Here is a 25753-nt window from a genome sequence, read left to right on the forward strand (position 1 = left end):
TACAGGGTTGCATGGGGCAGGGGAGAAGAGACAATGAATTTGATGATAGAGTACTTTTACAAATCCAATATTTAAGCCGAATCTGGGATACTGGGGCTTGATTTCCAGCACTATCTAATTGAAACATACACAATTCTGAGTCGGCTTCTCACACATATGTTAAGATGATATTTCCATGTAAAGGAATTCCAATAGAAGGGACATGGTGACAGAGAAATGGGTTTTCTTTTAAAACCAAGATGTAAAGCAAATTCTACTCCAAGGGGGTAGCAAAGGTCTGGAATTCTCTACTCCAAAGAGTCGCGGAGACTAGACTGGATCTTTGAAATAAAGGAGCTCAGGCTAAGAGGAGCTGGAATGAAAGAAATTGACACCTCAGACATATCAGCATGATCTTATAGAATGCCAGGGCACTCATGAGGGTCTGAATGACCTACTCTTTTTCCTATTTCTACTGTTCTTAAATGAGCAAATTTTAAAACATGACCACAATTCACTTTGCTTCCCATGGTCTAACCAATGATAGTTTCTAATTAAGCCAGAACAGCAAAATGTTAACTAACCAGTACAACAGACTATAAAATCAGTGTTGCTACTCGGCCAATGTTGTCTATCTCATACACTGCAGGCAAGAATGCCCTGAGGCATGGTATATTGATGAAACCAAGCAGACACTAAGACAACGGATGAATGGACAATGCACAAGTGTCAGATGGGATGTTCCCTCCCAGTTGTGGAAGCACTTCAGCAGTCAAGAACATTCAGCGGCAGATCTTCAGGTGACCGTCTTCCAAGGCTGACTGAGATACGCAACAACCTAGAGTCACCAAGCAGACGCTGATTGCCAAGTTCGGTACCCATGAGGATGGCCTCAACTGGGACCTTAGGTTCATGTCACACTACAGGTGACCCCACTACACTGTATATACACACACACACACACACATATATACTCCATCACACTCACACACATACCGTCTCATGCACGCACACACTCTTCTTTCTCTCCCTCACACACACGAATACAAATCTATGGAGTGAATTTGCATTTGCAGGTACATTCACTTTTGTTCAAAAGCACACAATCTGTAGGCAGTCAGTCCATGTAACATTTTATAAAGTCCTACCTTGGAAACAGAACCAGTCGGACTCAAGGTTGGGATACAGAGAGACTCTGAACTCACACCTTTAATGCATTGTCTGAGTGGACATGTCACTTTTCTTTAATCATAGAATCTCAAGTTATCTCGGGACTGTGACTAGAAAGAAGTTCTGGGGTTTACATAATAAATCACTCAAAACCTGCATCCCATTCTAAGTGATTAAAGACTTAACATCAATCTAGGTTTGTTCAATACTTCACATCAGTTGTATGACACTTTGATCTTTTACTATAAATTCTATGTCTCATGATCCTGCACCACTAACCATTTGACAAAGAAGCAGCTAAACTAGTCAGTTTATCCCTCATGAGAAACCAAAGACTGCCTCTTTGGGAAGTATGCTAACCTTTTATGCCACTACTAACACTGCAATTTGTTTTAGATATACCCATTTGGCTGAACGCAAGGTTTCAAAGACTTGCATTGTAAAATGCAAATTATTTACTGAATTACATAGAACCATCTAACCAGTTCCTTTGAAAACATTTTCTTTATTATACAAAAAGACAGAAACCAAAGCTCCTTTTTAAAACTCCCCACAAAGTACTTAGGAAATGGAAACAGGTAATTCAAAACAACGGTATTTATAAACTCAGGGGACCTCTTCACCCTCTAAATAATCTTATCAATACATCCTTCTATTGCTTTCTCGCTCATGCTTGCCTAACTTCCTCTTGAAAGCTTCTAAACTATTCACCAAAATCACTACCGGAAGCAATGAGCAACATTCTACGGTTAGCACTGCTGCCTCTCAGCATCAGGGACCCGGATTCAATTCCAACCTCGGGCAACTCAGTGTGTGTGACTGGGTTTCCTCCAGGTGCTCCAGTTTTGTCCCATAATCCAAAGATGTGCAGGTCAGGTGAACTGGCCATCCTGAATTGCCTTTAGTCAGGGGTAAATAGGATAGGGGAATGGGTCTGGGTGGGTTACTCTTCGGAGGGTTGGTGTGGACTTGTTGGGCCAAAGGGCCTGTTTCCATACTGTAGCGAATCTAATCTAAATTGTGCAGCCACTGCAAAGCTCTGCAACATATCAGGAGTACGGATGAATGGCTTCCGCTACCAGGAACCAAGGCCATACATGGACCTCAGGAGATCCACACAGCAACTGGTAATGAGGGACACCATGCCTCAGGCAGGGGGAGAGATTGTGGAGGAGAGCCCTTTATCGTAACCTCAGCCAGTGTGGGGATTGAGATCATGTTGTTGGCATTCCTCTGCATCACAAACTAGCCGTTCAGTCTACGGAGCTAACTGGCCTAAAAGTAAAGTCGCCATAGTCCAAAAGGACAACTGGGCTGTCCTGTCATTAGAGAGACATGACTGATGGCGAGTTTAACCTGAGGGTCACACCAGCTGAGGGGAGTGAGAAGGTGGGGCATTCATGGTGACCACAGTTGGTTTTGGGAATGAACCTACACTGTTGGCGTCATTCTGCCACAAACCAGCTGTCCAGTCAACTGAGCAAACAGTCCCATCTAAGCTATCTACAACTTATCATTTTATAATTCCAGAAGACCTCCATCAAGTCATCCTAAAGAAAACAATCCCAACCTGCTGAATCTACAAACAAGCAATTACAGCATGTAAAATTCAATTCCCTTAGCTGGGCTATAGATTCACATCAACTTATGCTGTGTCAGTCACATGAAATACACTCCCTATTCACAGGAGACATTGGGAGCTATGTGATTGCTGGAATTTACATTAAATGACCTTAACAGCCAGCAGTAATGCAATTTGCTCACTTTTGACATTCTTTAGAAAAGCAAACAAAAATTAAGCACTTTTAGTGAATTTAATTAAGCAAAACAAATTAGTTTGAAAAATTGAACAAGCAAACAAAGGAATCTAGCAAACATTGCAAGTGTTTGTACAGTAGACGTTATTTTAGACAATATTATTTAAAGTTCACAAAGTAATGCTGCCCCTGTATTTTAAAAATAGCAGATGAAATTGAAAGATATTGTCATCTAATAATTCTATTTGAATTATTAGTCATTGTGTAATAGGCATCAACAGTTTGTGCACGCTCAAATGAGAAAGCAAACCTTTGCAGCACGCTGTGTGCACCATGAAAGCAGAAGTTACTTTGATAAGGTCCATATGACTATTCTATTTAACAACTCATATTACACATGGCATGCATTTCCACTTCTACATCAATGCTTCATCTTTCACAACAAATCAGTCTCCACGTGAAGCTGCAGCAATACCATTAGCTAGTAATCAAGCCATGAGTGGGAACAGACTGGAACCAAATATAGTTCTCAATTAAAATCCATGTAGAAAAAGGCCCAGACTATTTTCTCACCCACTGCACTGCTTGCATTAGAATGTTATAAAGACCATGCATTTATAATAATATGCTTAATACAGTAGAACATTCCATGGTGCTTCACTGAAGTGTTAATGAACAATATTTGATACTGGGCAATCTAAGGAAACCTTAGGGTGGGTGGTCTAAAGCCTGGTCAAACACATACATTTTATAGGAACGTCTAAAAGGAGATGAGGGATGAAGTGGAAAGGTTCAGGAGTGAAATACTAGATCTTTGGGGCCAACCAGTTGGGAAGTAATTCAAATCGGGGACATGGTAGAATGCAAAAATGTAGGGCATCAGCATCTAAGGGGGTTTTTGGGCTGGAGAAGAATGAACAAAAAAATGGAGGTGGTGATGCCCTGGAGCGATCAGAAACCAAGAATTGCAAACCTAAAATTTTAAACTGGAAAACAAGTTTCAATAACTGCGCATATCCCAAGAGTTTCATCTCAGTCTGCTGAACAGCAAAAATGCAAAAGGTGAAATTATGATGATATAAAATGGTCACTGCAGGAGCAATTCTTATATGTCCTTTGGGCCAGTAATTCAACGGCTGAAGCTCTTTCTTCATTTTCCACAAATTTCGACAACAGCATTCCCCTCCCATCACTGTCTTCAGTTAGAAAAAGCAGCTTAAGAACTATCTGTACTTTAAATGACAACATTCTGCTGCAAAATCTACTCGGCAATATAAAGGTTGAATTTCTCGTCCTGCCCAAGAATGTAGTTAGGAAAGCCTTTCCTCCCTGACTTCCAGCCAACAAAATCGCTTGTCCAGCAATGAACCAAGAACCTTCATTCCTTAAATAAAATCAGCAGTTGGGAAATCCTATCTTCACATAAAGACTGGCTTATAAATTTGTTAAGTGCTTTCCAAACTTCTTTCACCTTCTGTAAAAAAAAGTTATCTAAAATCACTTCTGAATCACCACTGGGAACACAGCTTTGCAGGGCTGATTCCTTAAAATAGAAATCTCGTGGCGTTGGTGTTGTCATTATTTTTTGAGCCAGGATTCAGAATTGAGAACTAGCTGTACAAATAAAGGAGCGGAGGAAGGACATGTTGAAACAGCAGCAACAGTAAAATATACATTTATAATACACCTTCAACAGTGAAATATCTCAAAAACATTTCACAGGAAGATTATCAAACAGAATTGGCCATACAATTGGACACTAGAGCAGATGGCACAATCCATCTAGCTCACTAATGTCCTTCAGGGAATGAAAACTGACATCCTTATCTGGTATGGCTTACATGTGACTCCTGTATTTCTGGTGAAGGGCTTTTGCCCGAAACTTTGATTTTACTGCTCCTCGGATGCTGCCTGAACTGCTGTGCTTTTCCAGCACCATTCTAGTCTAGACTTTGGTTTCCAGCATCTGCAATCATTGTTTTTACTTATAGATGACTCCACACCTGGAGATCGAGCTGGTCAGATCCTAAAGGACATAGCTACTAGGCTGGATCTGCAGCAGGTGAGGTAACCAGCAAGAGGGGAAAAAAAATACTTGAACACATCTTCACCAATCAGCGTGCTGCAGGCGCATCAGTCCACAACAATATCAGCAAAATTGACCATCGTACAGACCTTATAAAGACAAAGTTCAGCCTGCACATTTGGAATACCATCATTTAGCATGGCATTGTGTAGCACTGTATTAAATGGGTCAGAATTCAAACAGATCTAGCAACTAAACTAATGATGAAAGGCCATGGCTCCTCAGCAACTACAGAATTGTACTCCAAAACAGTCTACTACTTCTTGGCCTGGCATATCCCCCACTCCATCATTATCATCAAGCCAGAGAATCCAGTCTGGTTCAACAGAGAGGACATGCCAGGAACAACACCAGGCATTCCTAAATATGAGGTGTCAAACTGATGAAGCTATCAACAGGACTACCTGCATACCAAACAGTATAAGCATCAAGTGATAGAGCTAAGTGATTCCACAACCAAGGGATTAGATCTAAGTTCTACAGTCCTGCCACATCCAGTTGCGAATGTTGGTAGACTAACTGGAAGAGGCAGCTCCACAAATATCTCCACCTCGAGGAAGGAAGAGCCCAGCACATCAGTGCAAAAGAAAAGGCTGGAACATTTGCAATAATCTTCAGCCAGAAGTGCCAGGTGGATGATCCATCTCCGCCTCTTCCAGTGGTCCCCAGTTACACAAAGGACAGTTTTCAGCTAAATCGATTCACTCAGTGATATCAAAAATCAGTTGGAGGCACTGGGATTTGCAAAGGCTCTGATGATTTTCTGGCAATAGTAGTGAAGCCTTATGCTCCAGAATTTGCTGTACCTTTAGCTAAGATGTTTCAATACAGCTACAACAATGCGAACTACCTGACAATGTGGAAAGTTGCCCAGCTATGTCCTGGACTCAAAAAAGCAGGACAAATCCCATTCAGCCAATTACCGTCCCAGTCTACCCTTAAATTTCAGTAAAATCATGAAAGGTGTCATCAGTGATGTCAAGTAGTACCTGCTTTGCAACAACCTTTGCAGTGACACCCAGTTTGAGGTCCACCAGGGCCACTCAGCTCCTAACCTCATTACAGCCTTGGTTCAAACATGGTCAAAAAAAAAAAGCTGAATTCCAGAGGTGAGGGGAGAGTTACAGCCCTTGACATCAAGGTTGCATTTGACAGATTGTTGTATTGAGGAGTCCTAGCAAAATAGGACTCAGAGGAGTTTAGGTGGGGAAACTCCCCAAATGTTGAAGTCATACCTTGACACATTGGAAGATGGTTATGGTTGTTGAAGGTCAATCATCACAGCTCCAAGCCATCACTGCAGTTCCCAGGGCAGTCTCAGAGGACCGACTTACTTCAGCTGCTTCATAAATGTCCTTCCCTACATCAAAAGATCAGAAATGGGGATGTTCACCAATGATTGAACCATGTTCAGCACTGTTCACAACTCCTCAGATACAGAAAGAGTCCATGTTTAACTGCAGCAAGACCTGAATAATTTCCAGGCTTGAACTGAAAGTGGCAAGTAACATTTGCGCCAGACAAATGTCAGGCAGCAGCCATCACCAGTAACAGATAATCTAACCACCTGCTAAGTTGTATTACCAGTATTTCCTTTTGCTCACAAACCGATTTCCAACTGATGGCTCTTCAGTGAAGATGGAAACGGAAGATATTTCCAGCACTCCTGCAAGGTCGTAGATTTACTTCCTGTTGACAGAATGTAACAATTCTCTCACGTCATCTTAAGTAATTCAATAGATTCTCTTTTTTTTTGCATTTCATCATGAGTCAAGGAAGTCCAATTAAGTTGCCAGTTGGATGGCAACAGTTGGCTCCTCAACCAATTGTTCTCAGACTGCTTCAGCTTCGAATAGACCAGGTATTACTTGAATTCTCTTGACCTGCTTGCTGTCTCTTAGAACTAGCTGAACACCTTCTGCTACTTTAAGGATTTCATGTGCACACACTTTAAAAAAAAGTGTTAATTACAAATTATCTATATATTCTCAATTCTTTATGCTGCATACCTTAGAACATACATTTTATCTTGACAGTCATGTCACCTAAACCCTGTAGTTTCACATCTATTTGTTGTAACATCCGTCCCTTTAGTCATGATATTGAATCTGATAAGATTGCTACTATGTCAAGTTTAAAATTAATGAGAAGCTATAGACAAACATGGTTCTGTCAAACTAGAGCTGCTGGATCACCAGTTTCTCTTCAGAATGCAAAGTTAAAAATCACACAACACCAGGCTGGAGTCCAACAGGTTTAATTGGAAGCACTATCTTTTGGAGCACTGCTCCTTCATCAGGTGGTTGTCGAACAAGTCCACACCAACCCTCTGAAGAGGAGTAACCCACCCAGACCCATTCCCTTGACAAATGCATCTAACACTATAGGCAATTTAGCATGATCAATTCACCTGACCTGCACATCTTTGGACTGTGGGAGGAAACCTGAGGGCCATCATACCTCAGCTGGTGTGGAACACCCTTAAAAAAAAAAACTAATTTCCATTCTCCTCCCAATCAAATCATGAACTTTTTAATCTGTTCAATCGACCACTTTGTTGCACTGGGTTTGCCCATTTAAACCTGGCTTGATCGATTTGAAACACTGATCTGAATTTTACTCCTGAGAATAAACCTTTAGGGTAGATATTTTAAAACTAGATGTGCTAGGCTCCCATATTCAGCAGTTGCTGTGTTCATTATCTGCAATCCTAGAAATATAATATTGCAAAAAAAAGAGAGAGATACAAGCTCTCATGGAAAAGTATTTTACTTGATTCTACTACAGTAGTGTAAACAAAGTAGTACGACCTAATGTGCTACCTCAGTTAAGCAGTGCTTGAAATATTCTGACTGTTTTGATAAGCAGCATGCAGTATTTTGAGTAAAGTTTACTGGTATAATTGATATGTCATTCATTTGCCGATACTTCAAACACATTCTGGAAATATATATATTTAAATGCAATATGTTCTTTTGGCGAGAAACGTTATGCTTTGTCATTGCAATGTGATTAAAAAACATGTTGCATGATTTCATATTGTACATGCAATTTAATTTCAGTAAATATTTAGTTCAAAGATTTGCAAGTAAGGTGGACTGGCCATGCTAAATTGCCCTGTAGTGACCAGGTATGTGCAGAAAAGGTAGATTAGCCATGGTTAATGTGGGATTATGGGGATGGAGTTGATGACTGGGTCTGGGTGGAATGCTCTTCAGAGGTACAGACCCAATCGACTGAATGCCTCTTTAGGCACTATAAAAATTTCTGATACACCTCTGGAGCAGGTCGGCTTGAATCCAGGTCTCCTAGCTCAGAAGTAAGGACACTACCACTGTACCATAACAGTCACAAAATCTACAGTTACTTTCTAAAGCAAACAAATTAAAGCAGCAATATTCTAATTGGAAGCAGGTCTTGTACTTAGCAGAGATAGAGGATTCAGTGTCATCAAATATTGCAGACATGGAAGTCCAGGTCCACAGTCTATACCCATGTTATCTTGGAGACTAATGTTCCAGGACAAATAAACCTTCTTCTGATTCTTAACATGAATAAAGGTAAAGGCTAACATTATAAACACAATGAGTAGCTTTATAAAACTCATTTTCCTTCCTGTGATACAGTAAATATCCTGTAAACAAGCCCAATTCCCAATAGTTCTAGCAAATCATTTCATGTTACAAACAGGAAGAACTCAGCAATGAAAACATTTGTCTTCATGTTTTAAGTTGTCAAAGGCTGGGCTGCATATCCTGATTTGCAGGTGGCTTCTATACACAGATTTAGGTTTCAACTGCCAAACTGCTCTCAGTGAACACATTTCCTAACTACAGAACTTGTAGCAGTAGCTATATTTGCTTAAATTCTGCACAAATTCCGCTATTAGGCTTTTTTAAATTTTAAAACAGAAAAAATGTCAAATGTCTCTTCCACTCATTTACACACACTTTGCTTGTGATAATCCTGAGTCAGTCAGACATGCTGTCTAGAATGACTGACCCGTTCCACTGTGAAGCATTCAACATATTCTAATACAGTTGGTGACTTCCCCTACCCCACAAACCCTGAAAAAAATCACTATTTTCATCTTCCTTGCAAAGACTTCACCTTTCTATCTCTTCATTTTCCTCCAATGACACAACCTAAAGGAGGAATCTAGGAGTGAAAAGAAAGTAAGAAACCTCTTTTCTTTATGCTCATTATCAGTGTGGCTGTCATACACATTCCAAATGAGAGATGTCAGTATGTAAATCCTTTCATACAATAATTCAATTCAGATGCGCCATCTCCTGATGCACAAGTTGAGTTCTCTCCTTTCTAACGGCTTTTTGCCTTCCACAGAGCTTGCATGGTTGTATTTATTGTGTTTATTAGAGTTCTGAGGAAAGGTCACCAGGCCCAAGACATTAATTTTGAATTCTCTTCAGGGATGCTGCCAGACCTGCTCAGCTTTTCCATCAACATCTGTTCACAGCATCCATAATTCTTTCAATTTTTATTTTGTATTTACTGCGTTTAGTTTTGTTGCATATACTACTATTTTATTCAAGACACAATCCAGCAAAATGGCTTTATAATTATTTCAATATTACAATCAATGCCACTGTAGATTCATTTAAATTTAGAATTACTGATATTCTTTAGCCTTAAGTTGTGGAATTTCTCTATAATTCTTTACTGCTTAGACCCAGCTAGTATATATTTTAAATATTAATTTATTTTAGTAATTTCTCTATCCCAAAAAGTTCAAATATGTCCACAAGTAGGGGGACAGTGCAGGGACCCCCTCCCTCTCAATGAATATACCATTTTGGATAGTGTTTGGGAGGGGCGTGGGGAACACCCTACCAGGTGAAAGCCTCAGCAGCCAGGTCTGTGGCATTGAGCCTGGCTCTGTGGCTCAGAAGGGAAGGGGGTAGAATAGGAGAGCAATAGATGATAGGTGATGCAATGGTGAGAGGTACAGAGGGGACATTGTGCCATTGTGCTCTGAGTGCCAGTGTCAGGGATGTCATAGATTGAGTTTACAGGATTTTTAAAGGGGGAAGAGTGAGCAGCCAGAAATCATGGTACACATCAGTACTAATGACATAGCTAGGAAAAGGGATGAGGAACTGAAAAAGGAACGTAGGGAGTTAGGTTGGAAGCTAAAGGCTGGATGAGCCGAGTAGTAATCTCAGGATTGCTTCTGGTTCCACGGGCTAGTGAGGCTAGGAACAGAGAGCAAGTGCAGATGAACACATGGTCAAAGGGCTGGTGTAGGAGGGCGGGCTTCAGATAAGTGGGTCACTGGGATACCTTCTGGGGAAGGTGGGACATGTACAAGGAGGACAGATTACACTTGAACAGGATGGGTACCAATATCCTAGATGGGAGGTTACCTAGAGCTCTTCTGGAGGGTTTTAAATAGTTTAGCGGGGGAGTGAGAACCGGAGCTCAGGATCAGAGGATGGAGTAGCTAGTGTACAGCCAGATACAGCATTCAGAGAGTCTGTGAGGAAGGATATACAGTTGATAGGGCAAATTTTCACTCAGTGTGATGGGCTGAAGTGTGTCTATTTTAATGCAAGATGTATCAGGAATAAGGGCAATTAACGTAGAGTATGGATCAGTACTTGGAACTATGATGTTGTGGAACTTGCATATCACATGGGCAGGATTGGTTGTTAGATGTTCCAGGACATAGATAGCATTGCTAATCAGAGATAGTATGAATGGAAGTCAGAAATGGAAACAAACAGTCACATTGTTGGGAGTTTGACACAGCCCCCAATTGCAACAGAGAGATGGAAAAGCAGATTGGGAGGCAGATTTTGGAAAGCTGCAAAAGAATAGGGTTGTTGTCATGGGTGATTTTTAACTTCCCTAATATTGGTTGGAACTTCCTTAATTCAAATAGTTTGGACTGAGCAGTTTTTGTCAGGTGTGTCCAGAAAGGAATCTTGACTCTAGATAGGCTGACTAGAAGGGAGGCCATACTGGATTTGGTGCTTGAAAACAACTCAGGCCAGGTGACAGATCTCTTGGTGGGAGAGCATTTCAGTGCTAGTGATTGCAACTCCCTGACCTTTACTACAGTCAGGGAGAGGGACAGGACAGACGGAATGGGAAAATATTTAATTGGAGGAGGGGGAGTTACAATGCTATTAGGCAGGAACTGGAGCACTGAAATTGGGAATAGATGTTCTCAGAAAAATGCAGGACAGAAATGTTGAGGCTGTTTAGCGAGCACTTCCTGATAGTGCTGGATAGGTTTGTCCTACTGAGACAAGGAAGGGATGGTAAGGTGAAGGAACCTTGGGTGACAAGGGATGTAGAACTTTCAGTTAAGAGGAAGAAGGAAGCTTACTTAAGCTGAGGAAGCAAGGATCAAACAGGGCTCCAGAAGGTTACAAGGTGGCCAGGAAGGAACTGAAGAATGGACTTAGGAGAGCTAGAAGGGGGCATGAAAAAACTTTCGTGGTTAGGGTTAAGGAAAACCATGAGGCATTCTACACTTATGTGAGGAGCAAGAGAATGGCCAGAGTGAGGGTAGGGCTTGTCAGTGATAGTGCATGGAACTTGTGCTTTGCTTCAGTATTCACTATTGAGGAGGACCTTGTGGTTTATGAGGACAGCATGAAACAGGCTGATAACATCAACCTGTTTGAGCATAAGGAGGAGGATATGCTGAAAATGTTGAAAAACGTAAGGATAGATAAGTCCCCTAGGCAAGATGGAATATACCCAAGGTTTCTACAGGAAGCAAGGGAAGAGTTTGCTGCGTCTTTGGCAAGGATCTTTTGTGTCCTCACTGTCCACTAGAGTAGTGCCAGATGATTGGAGGGTGGCAAGTGTTATTCCCCTATTCAAGAATGGGAATAGGGATAATCCTGGGAACTAATGGCCAGCCTTACATCTGTGGTGGGCAAATTATTGGAGAGGATTCTGAGAGACAGTATTTATGATTACTCAGAAAGCCATAGTTTGATTAGAGATAGTCAGCATGGCTTTGTGAGGCAAGGTCATGCCTCACATGCCTTACTGAATTCTTTGAGGATGTGACAAAACACATTGATGAAGGTAGAGCAGTAGATGTGGTGCATATGAAGTTTAGCAATGTGTTTGATAAGGTTCCCCACAGCAGGCTCATTCAGAAAGCAATGAGGCATAAGATACAGGGAAATTTGGTTCTCTGGATACAGAATTGGCTGGCCAAAAGACGATAGAAGTTGGTAGTAGAAGGAATGTATTCAGCCTAGAGCTCGGTGACCAGTGGTGTTCCGCAGGGACCTGTTCTGGGACCTCTGCTCTTTGTAATTTTTATAAATAACTTGGATGGGGAAGTGGAAGGGTAGTTCAGTAAGTTTGTTGATGATATGAAGATTGGTGGAGTGGTGGATAGTGTGGAAGGTTCTTGTAGGCTGCAACAGGACATTGACAGGATGTAGAACAGCGCTGATAAGTGGCAGATGGAGTTCAATCTGGAAAAATGCAAAGAGATTCATTTTGGAAGGTTGAATTGGAATGCAGTGCAGAATATAGGGTTAAAAGCAGGATTCTTGGCAGTGTGGAGAAACAAAGGGATCTTGGTCTCCATATTCATAGATCCCTCAAAGTTGCCATCCAAGTTGATAGGGTTGTTAAGAAGGTGTATGGTGTGTTGGCTTTCATTAGCAGGGGTATTGAGTTTCAGAGCCACGACATTATGCTGCAGCTCTATAGAACCCTGGTTAGACCACACTTGGAATATTGTGTTCTGTTCTGGCCGCCTCATTATAGGAAGTATGTGGAAGCTTTAGAAAGCGTGCAGAGGAGATTTACCAGGATGCTGTCTGGACTGGAGGGCATGCCTTATGAAGAAAGGTTGAGTGTGTTAAGGTATCTGTCATTGGAGCGAAGAAGGGGGAGGGGTGACTTGATAGAGATGTACAAAATGAGAGGCATAGACAGAGTGAATAATCAGAGTCTTTTTTCCCTGTGGCAGAAATGGCTATCACGAGGGTGCATAATGTTAATATGATTAGAGGAAGATTCATGGGAGATGTCAGAGGTTGATTCTTTACACAGACTGGTGGGTGCGTGGAATGCACTGCCAGCAGTGACAATAGAGTCAGATACATTAGGGACATTTAAGCAACGCTTGGATACGCACATAGATCATAGTACATTGAAAGGTATGTAGGTTAGTTTGGTCTCATGGTAGAATAAAATATCGGTACAACATCCAGTGCTGAAGGGCCTGTACTGTGTTGTACTATTCCAGGTTAGAGCTTTTTGCCTCGACTGTCAAAGATTCAAGCGTGACCTTAACGAGTCTGATAATAATATGAGGGGCATGGATAGAGTGAATAGCCAAGGACATTTTCCACAGGTTGTGGAGGCCAAAACTAGAGAGCACGGGGCAGCACGGTGGCTCAATGATGAGCATGGTTGCCTCATAGCACCAGGGACCCAGGTTCAATTATCTGTGAGGAGTTTGCACATCCGCTCCACATCTGCGTGGGTTTTCTCTAGGTGCTCTGGTTTCCTCCCACATTCCAAAGATTCGCAGGTTAGGTGAATTGGCCAAGCTAAATTGCCCATAGTGTTCAGGGTTGTGTAGGTTAGATGTATTAGTCAGGGGTAAATGTAGAGTAGTGGGGAATGCATCTGAGGGGTTACTCTTTGGAGGGTCAGTGTGGACTAGTTGGGCCAAAGGGCCTGTTTCCACACTGTAGGGATTCTATGATTCTATTTTTAAAAAAGGAAAACAAAACAAACTCTTATTGCTGAATGGAAATAAGGACTAAGTAGTATAGGACTAATAGTCAAGAAAAGAGGAGTTCCATCCCAACTTAAGAATTCAGATGACAGATATAGAAATGAAAAAAGTTGAAACATGGCCTCAAAGCAGATATACTGTATCGTTGTTAAAAATACACTCAAGGCTTCCATCCATATCCATTCTTACCTGTGTGACTCCAAAATCAACACTAATGTAATTGACTTCAACTGTTTTCAAAAATCAGTCCATTGCATGAAGCCACATATTACAGCATGGAAAGAGACCCTTCGGTCCAATTCGTCCATGCTGACCAGATATCCTAAATTAAACTAGTCCCATTTGTCAACATTTGGGTCTAAATCCCTCTCAACCCTTCCTATTCACGTGCCCATCCAGATGCCTTTTAAATGTTGTAATTGTACTAGCTTCCACCACTTCCTCTGGCAGCTCATTCCATAAACACACCACCCTTTGTGTGAAAACGTTGCCTCTTAGATCAGTTTTAAATCTTTCCCCTCTCACCCTAAACCTATGCCCTCAAGTTCTGGACTCTCCCATCCCAGGGAAAAGACCTTGTCTATTTATCTTATCCATGCCCCTCATAATTTTATAAACCTCTATAGGGTCACCCCTCAGCCTCCAGACATTCCAGGGAAAACATTCCCTTGCCTATTCAGCCGCTCCCTATAGCTCAAATCCTCCAATCCTAGCAACATCCTTGTAAAGCTTTTCTTAACCTTTTCAAGTTTTTCACAATAGCCTTCCCACAGGGTTAGATTAGATTCCCTACAGTGTGGAAACAGGCCCTTCGGCCCAACAAATCCACACCAACCCACCGAAGCGCAACCCACCCAGACCCATTCCCCTACATTTAGCTCTTCACTTAACACAATGGGCAATTTAGCATGGCCAATTCACCTAACCTGCACATTTTTGGACTGTGGGAGGAAACCGGAGCACCCGGAGGAAACCCATGCAGACACGAGGGGAACGTGCAAACTCCACACAGTCAGTCGCCGGAGGCAGGAATTGAACCCGGGTCTCTGGCACTGTGAGGCAGCAGTGCTAACCACTATGCCACCGTGCCGCCCAGAATTGCATGCAATATTCCAAAAGTGGCCTAACCAATATCCTGTACAGACACAACATGACCTCCCAACTCCTGTACTCAATACTCTGGCCAATCAAGGAAAGGATACCAAACGCCTTCTTCACTATCCTATCTACCTGCGACTCCACTTTCAAGGAGCTATGAACCTGCACTCCAAGGTCTTTGTTCAGTAACACTCCCCAGGATCTTACCAACTACTGAACAGCAAGTTCCACCACCACTCAGAGCTACAATACATGGACAATAAATGCCAATCGTAGTGAAGGTTCATAATACATTACTGTTACTTGGGAAATTGTGTCCTAAAATGAAGGAAATTATGATTTTAGTTTTCAGTTATTTTTTTCAGAAGGTCTGAATCAATCGAGTCTAAATCAGCATTTACAAAATCATATGATATTAGTTAAATGATCAACAAGCCAGGTGGGAAGGTAATTGTTAAGGTATCTGCTGACTTGAGTTTTACAAACCAGAGGAAAAGAAAGACAAAAGGAGCCCATAACAGAGGTGCTACTTGTAGCAACATCCAAGCAGTCAGAGCTGGGATAAGTACTGAAATGCTTAGAAGTGAGAGTGAAAACATTCTAGAAGGAGGCTGTGGAGATGTCACAAAAGCAATGAAGATGATCCTACAAGATTGTTCAAGGTATGTGTTGAAGACAAGTATGTCAACTATAACGGAGTTGAGTTCGCAGCTTGTTATAAGGGTCTCGGAGAATGACATTGAAAAACAGCATGGAATGAATATGCAGAATTTGCTGAAACAAAAATCTAACTACAGCCATGCGAGCTAAACAAGCAGCTTTACCATGAAGTTAGGGTTGACTTCATAGAGGTTTGAATGCCTGTAACGGTTAGTGCTAGGGCAAAATAGATAGATCTTTCTTTGATTTTTTAAAAATAAGAATATTCTATATTCTATAAGGTGGCAAATGGAGTTCAACGTAGCTAAGTGTGAGGTGATTCACTTTGGTAAGAGTAACAAAAAGATGGGGTACTGGGCTAATGGTCAGATACTTGGTAGTGTGGAAGAGCAGAGGGATCTTGGTGTCCATGTACACAGATCTCTGAAAGTTGCCACCCAGGTAAATAGTGCAGTGAAGAAGGCATATGGCGTACTGGCTTTTATTGGTAGAGGAATTGAGTTCCGGAGTCCTGAGGTCATGCTGCAGTTGTATAAGACTCTGGTGCGGCCGCATCTGGAATATTGTGTGCAGTTTTGGTCGCCATACTATAGGAAGGATGTGGAGGCACTGGAACGGGTGCAGAGGAAGTTTACCAGGATGTTGCCTGGTATGGTAGGAAGATCCTATGAGGAAAGGCTGAGGCACTTGGGTTGTTTTCATTGGAGAAAAGAAGGTTTAGGGGTGACTTGATAGAGGTGTACAAGATGATTAGGGGGTTAGATAGGGTTGACAGTGAGAACCTTTTTCCACGTATGGAGTCAGCTATTACAAGGGGGCATAGCTTTAAATTAAGGGGGGGTAGATATAGGACTGATGTTAGGGGTAGGTTCTTCACTCAGCGAGTCGTAAGTTCATGGAATGCCCTGCCAGTAGCAGTAGTGGACTCTCCCTCTTTATGGGTATTTAAGCGGGCATTGGATAGGTATATGGAGGATATTGGGTTAGTGTAGGTTAGGTGTGCTTTGATCGGCGCAACATCGAGGGCCGAAGGGCCTGTACTGCGCTGTAATGTTCTATGTTCTATGTTCTATAATATCCAGTACAGTGGAAGACAGTTATACATTTATGAAATAAACTCTCTTGTTAAAGTACATTGGCAGCTTCTTGTGAATATGTTGTTACTGACCTCCCCATCTATCAAAATAAAACTATATTCTGTCAAGCCGTATTCCCCTCTGGAATCTGACTTGTCTAGTATTACCATCAGCTGTGATCATAATACAACATTGCCATCAATAGTTCTATTCAGAGAACGAATAAGGAAATGTTATATCAGAGTAATTAAGTAAAATTGTAAAGAAAAATAACTTAAACCCAAATATAAAGTAAATAGCTATTATTTGTCTCAGTAAAATAGGTAATGAAATTTAATTAAAAACAGCTTTGAGTGAGAAGTTTCTTCCAAATAACTATGGGGAGAGATAAACCATTATCTTCAGTCTCTATCAAAGTGAATTGCGTAGCCACCAGCTTTGTAACTTTTTTGAATTTCTGATGTCAAATGAGACGGTTCGCACGCTCAGTATTAAATTAGATGGTGTCACTTAATCATGTCATCAGCAGGACCATCAATTTCCAACTAGTTAAAGATCATACAACTCCATATCCACCTCAGTTCACCTACTGGTGCAACCTGTATTCATGCCTCTGTTCTTTCCCAAACAAGAAAATCAGCGCCACTTGGATTGGATACTTATGCAGTGACTCCATAGCAGTGAATGATGAACATACATTAGAATGATAAAACCTATATTCTATATAGAGGTATGCACAGCATTACAATTCAGCCATGATAAATCCAATTCCAAATAACAGCGGCAGAACACCCAAATTTAAAGAGTACAAAGTTGTCGTTAGACTGCCTGACTCTAGGCAACTCAATATTGAATAGCAGCATCTGTTTTTCTCTCAGCAGTAAAAATACTCTGCCCTACGATAACATTTCATGTCATACTATACTGTACTGGATTATATGCTACATTCAAGTCCAAATGGAATAAGACATTTTTCTAAAAATGTCAGTATCAGCTCAGGTGAGTCAGAAGTTCATGACTTAAGTCCCAAAAGAAAGAAAAACAAAAATCGAGCACTCTAAGGCATGATTAAAGTAGTGTTACAGTGTTGCTTTTAGGAAGTGGGGGTGTATGTTTCAGATGAGACACTCAATGTTAAATGTCTGCTGTCTCAGGTAGACTAAAAGATCCCATGGTACTAATGAAGGAGAGCTCTCCTGATATCCTGATCAATATTAAGGCATGAATCAATACAAAAATAGTTTGATTAATTATTAATTCATTACTCTTCTGGATGTAGATTTGCTCGCTGACCTGGAAGGTTCATTTTCAGACATTTAGTCACCATATTAGGTAACATCTTCAAACCGGCATCTACAGGAAAACACCACATACGGACCAAATATTGAACTACAGAAGCAATCACCCTAACATCCGCAAACGAAGCTGCATCAGAACATTATTCCTTCGAGCCACCACACACTGCAGCACAGACAAACTACGCAGAGCAGAGGAAAATCACTCATACAGTGTATTCAAAAAGAATAGGTACCCAATGAACAGTCCGCAAATTTCTCAGAACATACCCAAACAAGCAGACAAAACACGTCCAGAAACCCTAGCCACTCTACCCTACAAAGACATCTCGGAAATGACTGCCAGACTACTGAGACCTTTTGGCATCATGGTAGCCCACAAACCTACTAAAACAGCAACTAATGAACTTGAAAAACCTTATACAGACAACAAGCAAAACTAATGTAATTTACAAAATACCGTGCAAGTCCTGCAACAAACATTACATTGGACATACAGGCAGAAAACTAGCCACCAGGATATATGAACATCAACTAGCCACAAAACGACATGACCGTCTCTCACGAGTATCCTTACATGCAGATGAGGAAGGACACCACTTCGATTGGGACAACACAACCATCCTAGGACAAGCCAAACAGAGACACGCACGAGAATTCCTAGAAACATGGCATTCCAACTGGAACTCAATCAACAAATAAATTAACTTGGACCCGACTTACCATCCCCTGAGAAAAAAGAACAGGAAATGACATCACCATCCAAAAGAAACCCAAACATATAAACAGAAAGCAGGAATCATCAGCAATGCTTCATCCGAAGGGTCACGTGAAGATGTTGAGGTAAAAACGATAACTACAGATGCTGGAAACCAAATACTGGATTAGTGGTGCTGGAAGAGCACAGCAGTTCAGGCAGCATCCAACGAGCAGCGAAATCGACGTTTCGGGCAAAAGCCCTTCATCAGGAATAAAGGCAGTGAGCCTGAAGCATGGAGAGATAAGCTAGAGGAGGGTGGGGGTGGGGAGAGAGTAGCATAGAGTACAATGGGTGAGTGGGGGAGGAGATGAAGGTGATAGGTCAAGGAGGAGAGGAGGGAGTGGATAGGTGGAAAAGGAGATAGGCAGGTCGGACAAGTCAAGGAGACAGTGCTGAGCTGGAAGTTTGAAACTAGGATGAGGTGGGGGAAGGGGAAATGAGGAAGCTGTTGAAGTCCACATTGATGCCCTGGGCATCCAGCTCAGGTTTCCAGCTCAGTTACTGTCTCCTTGACTTGTCCGACCTGCCTATCTCCTTTTCCACCTATCCACTCCCTCCTCTCCTCCTTGACCTATCACCTTCATCTCCTCCCCCACTCACCCATTGTACTCTATGCTACTCTCTCCCCACCCTCACCCTCCTCTAGCTTATCTCTCCATGCTTCAGGCTCACTGCCTTTATTCCTGATGAAGGGCTTTTGCCCGAAACGTCGATTTCGCTGCTCGTTGGATGTTGCCTGAACTGCTGTGCTCTTCCAGCACCACTAATCCAGCACTTGAAGATGTTACCTAGTATGGTGACTAAACATCTGAAAATGAACCTTCCAGCTCAGCGAGCAAACCTACATCCAGAAACTCAACCTGAGCTGCAAATCTTCTCAAAACTCGCTAATACATTATGGTGTGCAAAGTGGCCTCCATATTTCCTTCATTCCAAAAATGTAATATTTAACTTGTTGCGAAGCATCATAACATCACCTTAGCTTAATAGTTTTCCAAAGACAACGAAAAGCATGACTAAGTAGAGAAAGATCTGAAATCACATTAACATGAAAAAAAAAGTAATAGTATAATAAGAATAGTTTCCACCTAAGGCAGTATTAGAATTCCACACTCCTAAAACTAAAAGATTCTGTAGGGAATTAATCTGCCTTCAAATATCATATTTGAATTCAATCAATAACGAAACAATGGCCTTTAGTACAGTGATGTGTTCTTCCTGTCAGATGTGGGAGATTAGGGAGAGCTTCCATGTTACTGATGACTAGGTCTGCAAGCAGTGTGTTTGGCTGTGAATCCTATCACATTGCCTCTAACTGCTGCTCCAACTGATCCATGCAATGAGGCATTTACAGGAAGTAGGGGGTCTTATGGATTGTAATTATGGGAAGAAAGAAAAACGCAGATACAGCCAGGTAGATGGGTTACCTCCAGGAAAGGTAGGAGAGGGAGGCAGGTATTGCAGGAGTCTCCTCTGGCTATGCCCATCTTAAACAAGTATGCTGTTTTGGAAAACATGGGGGTGATGGACTCTCAACGGAATGTAGCACAAACAGCCAGGTTTCTTGTACTGAGACTGACTCTAATGCAACAAGGGGTACATCAGATTTCAAGCAATAGGGGACTCTCTGGTCAGCGGCACAGACAGATGATGTTTCTGAATGGTGTGTTGCCTCTCTGGTGCCAAGATCAAAGATATCTCAGAGACAGTGGAGAATATTCTGAAAAAGGGAGATGGATCAGCAGGAGGTCGTTGTGCACATTGGTACTTATGACATAGGAAGAGAAAAGGAATAAGAAGTTAGGCAGGAATTTAAAACGGAGGCCCTCGAGGGTAGCAAAATATGGACCACTCCTGCTGCTACAAGCTAGTGGCAGTAGGACTAGCAGGATGGAGCAGATGAATGTGTGGCTGAGGAGCTGGTGCAAGAGAGAAGGGTTCCCATTTTTGGATCATTCGACTCTCTTCTGGGGTAGAAGTGACTTGTGCAAGAAGGGCGGATTTCACCTGAATTGGAAGGAGACTATATACTGGCAGGGAGATTTGCTACAGCTACTCAGGAGGATTTAAACTAGTAAGGTAGTGGGGGTGGGACCCAGGGAGACAGTGAGGAAAGATCAGTCTGAGACTGGCACAGTTGGGAAAAGCAGCAAGTCAAACAGGGCAGGCAGGAACAAAGCAGAGAACTAGGTAGGACTGATAAATGAAACTGCATTTATTTCAGTGCAAGAGGCCTAACAGGGAAGACAGATAAACTCAGGGCACGGTTAGGATCATGGGACTGGGATATCATAGCAATTAAAGAGGCGTGGTTCAGGGATGGATAGGACTGGCAGCTTGATGTTCCAGGATACAAATATTATAGGAAGAATCGAAATGGAGGGAGTGGTGTTTTTGATGAGGGACAACTTAGGGAGGATATTCCTGGGAACACATCCAGGGAGGTTATTTGGTGGAACTGAGAGATAAGAAAGGGATGATCACCTTATTGGGATTGTACTCCAGAGCCTCCCAATACTCAGCAGGAAATAGAGAAACAAACTTGTAAGGAGATCTGAGTTATCTGGAAGAATAATGGGGTGGTTATGGTAGGGGAATTTTAACATTCCAAAAAGAGACTGTGATTGCTATAATGTTAAGGGTTTAGATGGAGAGGAATTCATAAAGTATGTACAAGAAGAGTTTTGATTCAGTATATACATGTGCCTGCTAGAGAAAGTGCAAATCTTGACCTACTCTTCGGAAATAAGACAGGGCAAGTAACTGAGGTGCCAGTGTGGAGCACTTTGGGGCAAGCAACCATTAATCTATTAGTTTTAAAATAGTGATGGAAAAGGATAGACCGGATCTATAAAAGTTAAAGGCCAATTTTGATGGTATTAGCTATGAAGTTGATTGTGGGCTAATGTTCGCCAGTAAAGGAATGGCTGAAATTGGGACGCCTTCAAAAATGGGATAACGAGTGTCCAGAGACAGTATATTCCAATTAGGGTGAAAGGCAAGACTGGTAGGTATAGGGAATGCTGGACAACTAGAGAAATTGAGGTTTTGATTAAGAAAAAGAAGGAATCATATGTCAGGTCCAGACAGCAAAGATAGAGTGAATCCTTAGAAGAGTACAAAGGCAGCAGTATAGGGAAATCAGGTGGGCAAAAAGGGGGCATGAGATAGCTTTGGCAAATAGGATCAAGGAGAATCCAAAGAGATTTTATAAATACATTAAGGACAAAAAGGTAACTAGGGAGAGAATAGAGCCCCTCAAAGATCAGCAAGGCAGCCTGTGAAAGAGACTGGAGGAGATACTAAACAAGTCCTTCGCATTAGTGTTTACTGGAGAGAGGTTCACAGAAGATTATAGAACGTGGGGAAATAGATGGTAACATCTTGAAAAGTGTCCATACTGCAAAAGGTGGTGGTGCTGGATGTCTTGAAATGCAAAAAGAGTGGAACAATCCCCAGGATCTGATCAAGTGTACCCTAGAGCTCTGTGGAAAGCTAGGCAAGTGTTTGATGAGCCCCTGGCGGAGATATTTGGAACACCAACAATCTCAGATTAGGTACCGGAAGACTGGAAGTTGGCTAACATAGTGCCCACTATTTAAGAAAGGTGGTAAGGAAAAGCCAGGGGACTATAGACCAGTGATCCTGACTTCGGTGGGAGGCAAATTGTCGGAGGGAATCCAGAGGGAAGGGATTTACATGCATTTCGAAAGGTTAGGACTGATTAGCGATAATCAATATGGCTTTGTACATGGGAAATCATGTCTCATGAACTTGATAGAGTTTTTTTTTGAAGAAAAAAACTCCGGATTGATGAGAACAGAGTGGTAGACCTGATCTATATGGAATTCAGTAAGATGTTCAACAAGGTTCTTCATAATAGACTGGTTATCAAGGTTAGATCACATGGCATACAGGGAGAACTAGCCATTTGGATACAGAACTGGCTCAAAGATAGAAGACAGAGGGTTGTGGTGGAAGGTTGCTTTTCAGACTGGAAGCCTGTGACCAGTGGAGTGGCCCAAGGATCGGTGTTGGGTCCACAATTTATCATTTATATAAACTGTTTGGAGATGTAGTTCATAAGTTTGCAGATGGACACCAATATTGGAGGTGTAGTGGACAGTGAAGAATGTTACGTCAGTACACAGGATCTTGATCAGATGGGCCAAGCGCTGAGGCGCGGCAGATGGAGTTTAATTTAGATAAATGCTAGGTGCTGAATCTTGTAAAGACAAATCAGGACAGGAGTTATACACTTAATGGTAAGATCCTGGGGAGTGTTGCTGAACAAAGAGACCTTGGAGTGCAGGTTCATAGCTCCTCGAAAGTGGAGTCACAGGTCAACGGTAGTGAAGAAGGCATTTGTTAGTCTTTACTAGTCAGTGTATTGGGTATAGGACTTGGGAGATCATGTTGCAGCTGGACAAGACATTGGTTAGGCCACTTTTGGAATAGTATGTGCAATTCTGCTCTCCTTCCTAGTGGAAGAATATTGTGAAACTTGAAAAGGTTCAGAGAAGATTAACAAGGATGCTGCCAAGGTGGAAGGTTTGAGCTATAGGGAAGAGGTTGAACAGGCTGTGGCTGTACTCCCTGGAACGTCAGAAGCTGAGAGGTGACCTTGTAGAGGTTTATAAAATCCATGAGGGGCATGGATAGGGTAAATAAGCAAGTGTTTTCTCTGGGACAGGGGGGTCCAGAACTAGGTTTATGGTGAGAGGGGCAAGATTTAAAAGGGATCTAATGGGAAACTGTTTCACATAGCGGGTGGTAGGTGTATGGTATGAGTTTCCAGAGGAAGTGGTAGAGACTGGTACAATCAGAACATTTAAATAAGGCATCTGGATGGGTATATGAATAGGAAGCATTTAGAGGGATATGGGCCACGTGCTGGCAAATGGGACTAAATTAATTTAGGATATCGGATTGGTATGGACACATTAGACCAAAAGGGCCTGTTTCCGTGCTATACATCTCTATACATGACTCTATGACTCCTTGACAAACAATGGTCAACAGACAGCTGAACACCACACTGCAAGCCTTCTTTTAAAAGACAGAAGACTGCTAGGAGCAAAACTGAAGCGGAACTTCAGAGAAGTTTGTTCTATTCCACAGTACATTTCTTTAAAAAGGTCTTTCAACTGCAAATGGTTGAAAAGATTATGACAATGATAAGATGCAAGAAAGAGTATCAACTATTCACTTAGAAAAAAATGTTAAGAGTACAATAAAGGTACAATAGTGAATAGTAACTATTTATTCAAAGCTCTCCGGGTTGAATCAACCTGTCATCCAGATAAGTTACTTTCAGCTGTCATTTTCAACATAACAGGTGGAAAGACAGGAGACATCGTTCAGTATGAATTCCATAATTAAATGCATGTTCTGATTTTCAGGTCACCTAACATTCAAGCAGGAAAATATTTTCCAACATAGAATCCTACTACTACGTAAAGCATACAATCTGCAGGCAGTCAATACATGTGACATCTTATAAATTCCTACTTTGGAAACAAAACCAGTCTGACTAAAGATTGGGATACAGATAGACTCTAACCTTACATATTTAATGCATGTTAAAACATTAAATTGGATTATCTCCCTGGACATGAATGCAATATTAAAAGGGTTAAACTACACTGACTCCAGAAACTGAACATTCTGGAAGTGGGTGGGGATAACATTCATGCAGGAATGCAGATGACTCCCACATCATTCAGACAGCCATTTACCACTACTCTCCTGCTATTATCAAATTAAACTTTTATCCCTTCCATTCAGAAATGCTTTCATAGCCATCCCCCGAAACTAGGACATATCACACCTACATTGTCTTGGGGAATCACTGAGTCATGCACATTATCTCAGAGGATGATCTCATCCTACCATTAGTACCTGGGGTAACCTGTTGTTGGGGGGGGAAGAAATGACCAGACTATCTGTGAGCATTACCAACTGACCTGTATAAAAGAAGATGTCTTTTCTTTTTACAGTGCTTCATTTTGACTCTACTGTACAACGAGCAAAGAGTGTCAGAAGGGTCACCTAGCTTGTACAAGCTTCAATAAACTTTAACCATTTACAGAAGTTGGTGTCTGCAAATTGCATCTCGTTTGTGAAACCTCGAGACAAAAACCTAACAGTCTGAGCTGAGATGTCATTTTTTTTCTTATAAAACCTTAAGTTATTTCAAGAATGTGACTTCAAAGTAGTTCTGGGATTTATATATTAATGGACCGAAACCTGCAACCCATTCTAAAAGATCAAAGACTTAACAACAATCTAGCTTTGTGCAATATCTCATTTCAATTACATGACACTGTAATCCTTTGCTATAAATTCTGTGTCTTATGATCTGCTCCACAGCTACCTGATGAAGGAGCAGCGCTCTGAAAGCTAATACTTCCAAATAAATCTGTTGGATTATAACATGGTGTTGTGTGATTTTGTAACTTGTCCACTTCAGTCCAACACACAATCATAATTGTATTACGGGAAACACAGTAATCAAATTGCATACAGCAATGTCCCACAAAAAGCAACACAATAATAACTAGATAATTCTTCATTTAGTTATAATTGATCAGACAGGACGAACCTGCCTTCCTTACCTCAAATAATGCCATTAGATCTTTTGCATTCACTTGAGGGTAGCCAGTGCATTGGTTTCATGTTTCATTGAAAAATGACACTAACTCTGACAGTACAGCACACCCACAGAGCTGCAATGGACTGTGTTCAAGCCCATATTGCCTTTCAAAATCTGTCTAAATAACATTCTTGACTAGAAAAATAAAGTGCACAAAAACATATTTTCCAGGAATAAGCATACAGACCAGCTTTTTTAAAATCTCATACTACAGACTGCCACAGCTTTAATAGACTTCAAAATTGACTCCAAGGCATTTGCCAGTCAGGTCAAGTCAACTTTGAAGTTTATCAGACCTGCACTTGGACTCATTACTAATGTCTCACTACTCAGAGATGAGAATGTCTCTCCACAGAACAGCAGTGATGGTTACAAATCAACTTGGACCAGGAACAAGCCTTTGGCAAAATAATGCACACTGCATACTGAATGGTATTGTCTCCAAAACTAAATTTTAGGAGGAAATTTACA

The 25753-nt window shown here is 41.6% G+C and overlaps 1 protein-coding gene across 10 annotated transcripts in view; it reads right to left on the minus strand.

Moving 5' to 3' along the window:
• Positions 1-25753, minus strand: part of sipa1l2 (signal induced proliferation associated 1 like 2) — a 682609-nt gene that overhangs the window by 566553 nt on the left and 90303 nt on the right. For 6 of the 10 annotated variants that reach the window (XM_072559738.1, XM_072559699.1, XM_072559708.1 and 3 more), the window contains exon 2: positions 6228-6352. The exons of the other annotated variants lie outside the window; for them this stretch is intronic. The gene's annotated coding sequence lies outside the window, so the exon portion shown is untranslated. The remainder of the gene's footprint in view (positions 1-6227; positions 6353-25753) is intronic. 10 annotated transcript variants of the gene reach the window in all.

This window comes from Chiloscyllium punctatum, chromosome 3, assembly GCF_047496795.1.
Source record: "Chiloscyllium punctatum isolate Juve2018m chromosome 3, sChiPun1.3, whole genome shotgun sequence".
Taxonomy (NCBI): Eukaryota; Metazoa; Chordata; class Chondrichthyes; order Orectolobiformes; family Hemiscylliidae; genus Chiloscyllium; species Chiloscyllium punctatum.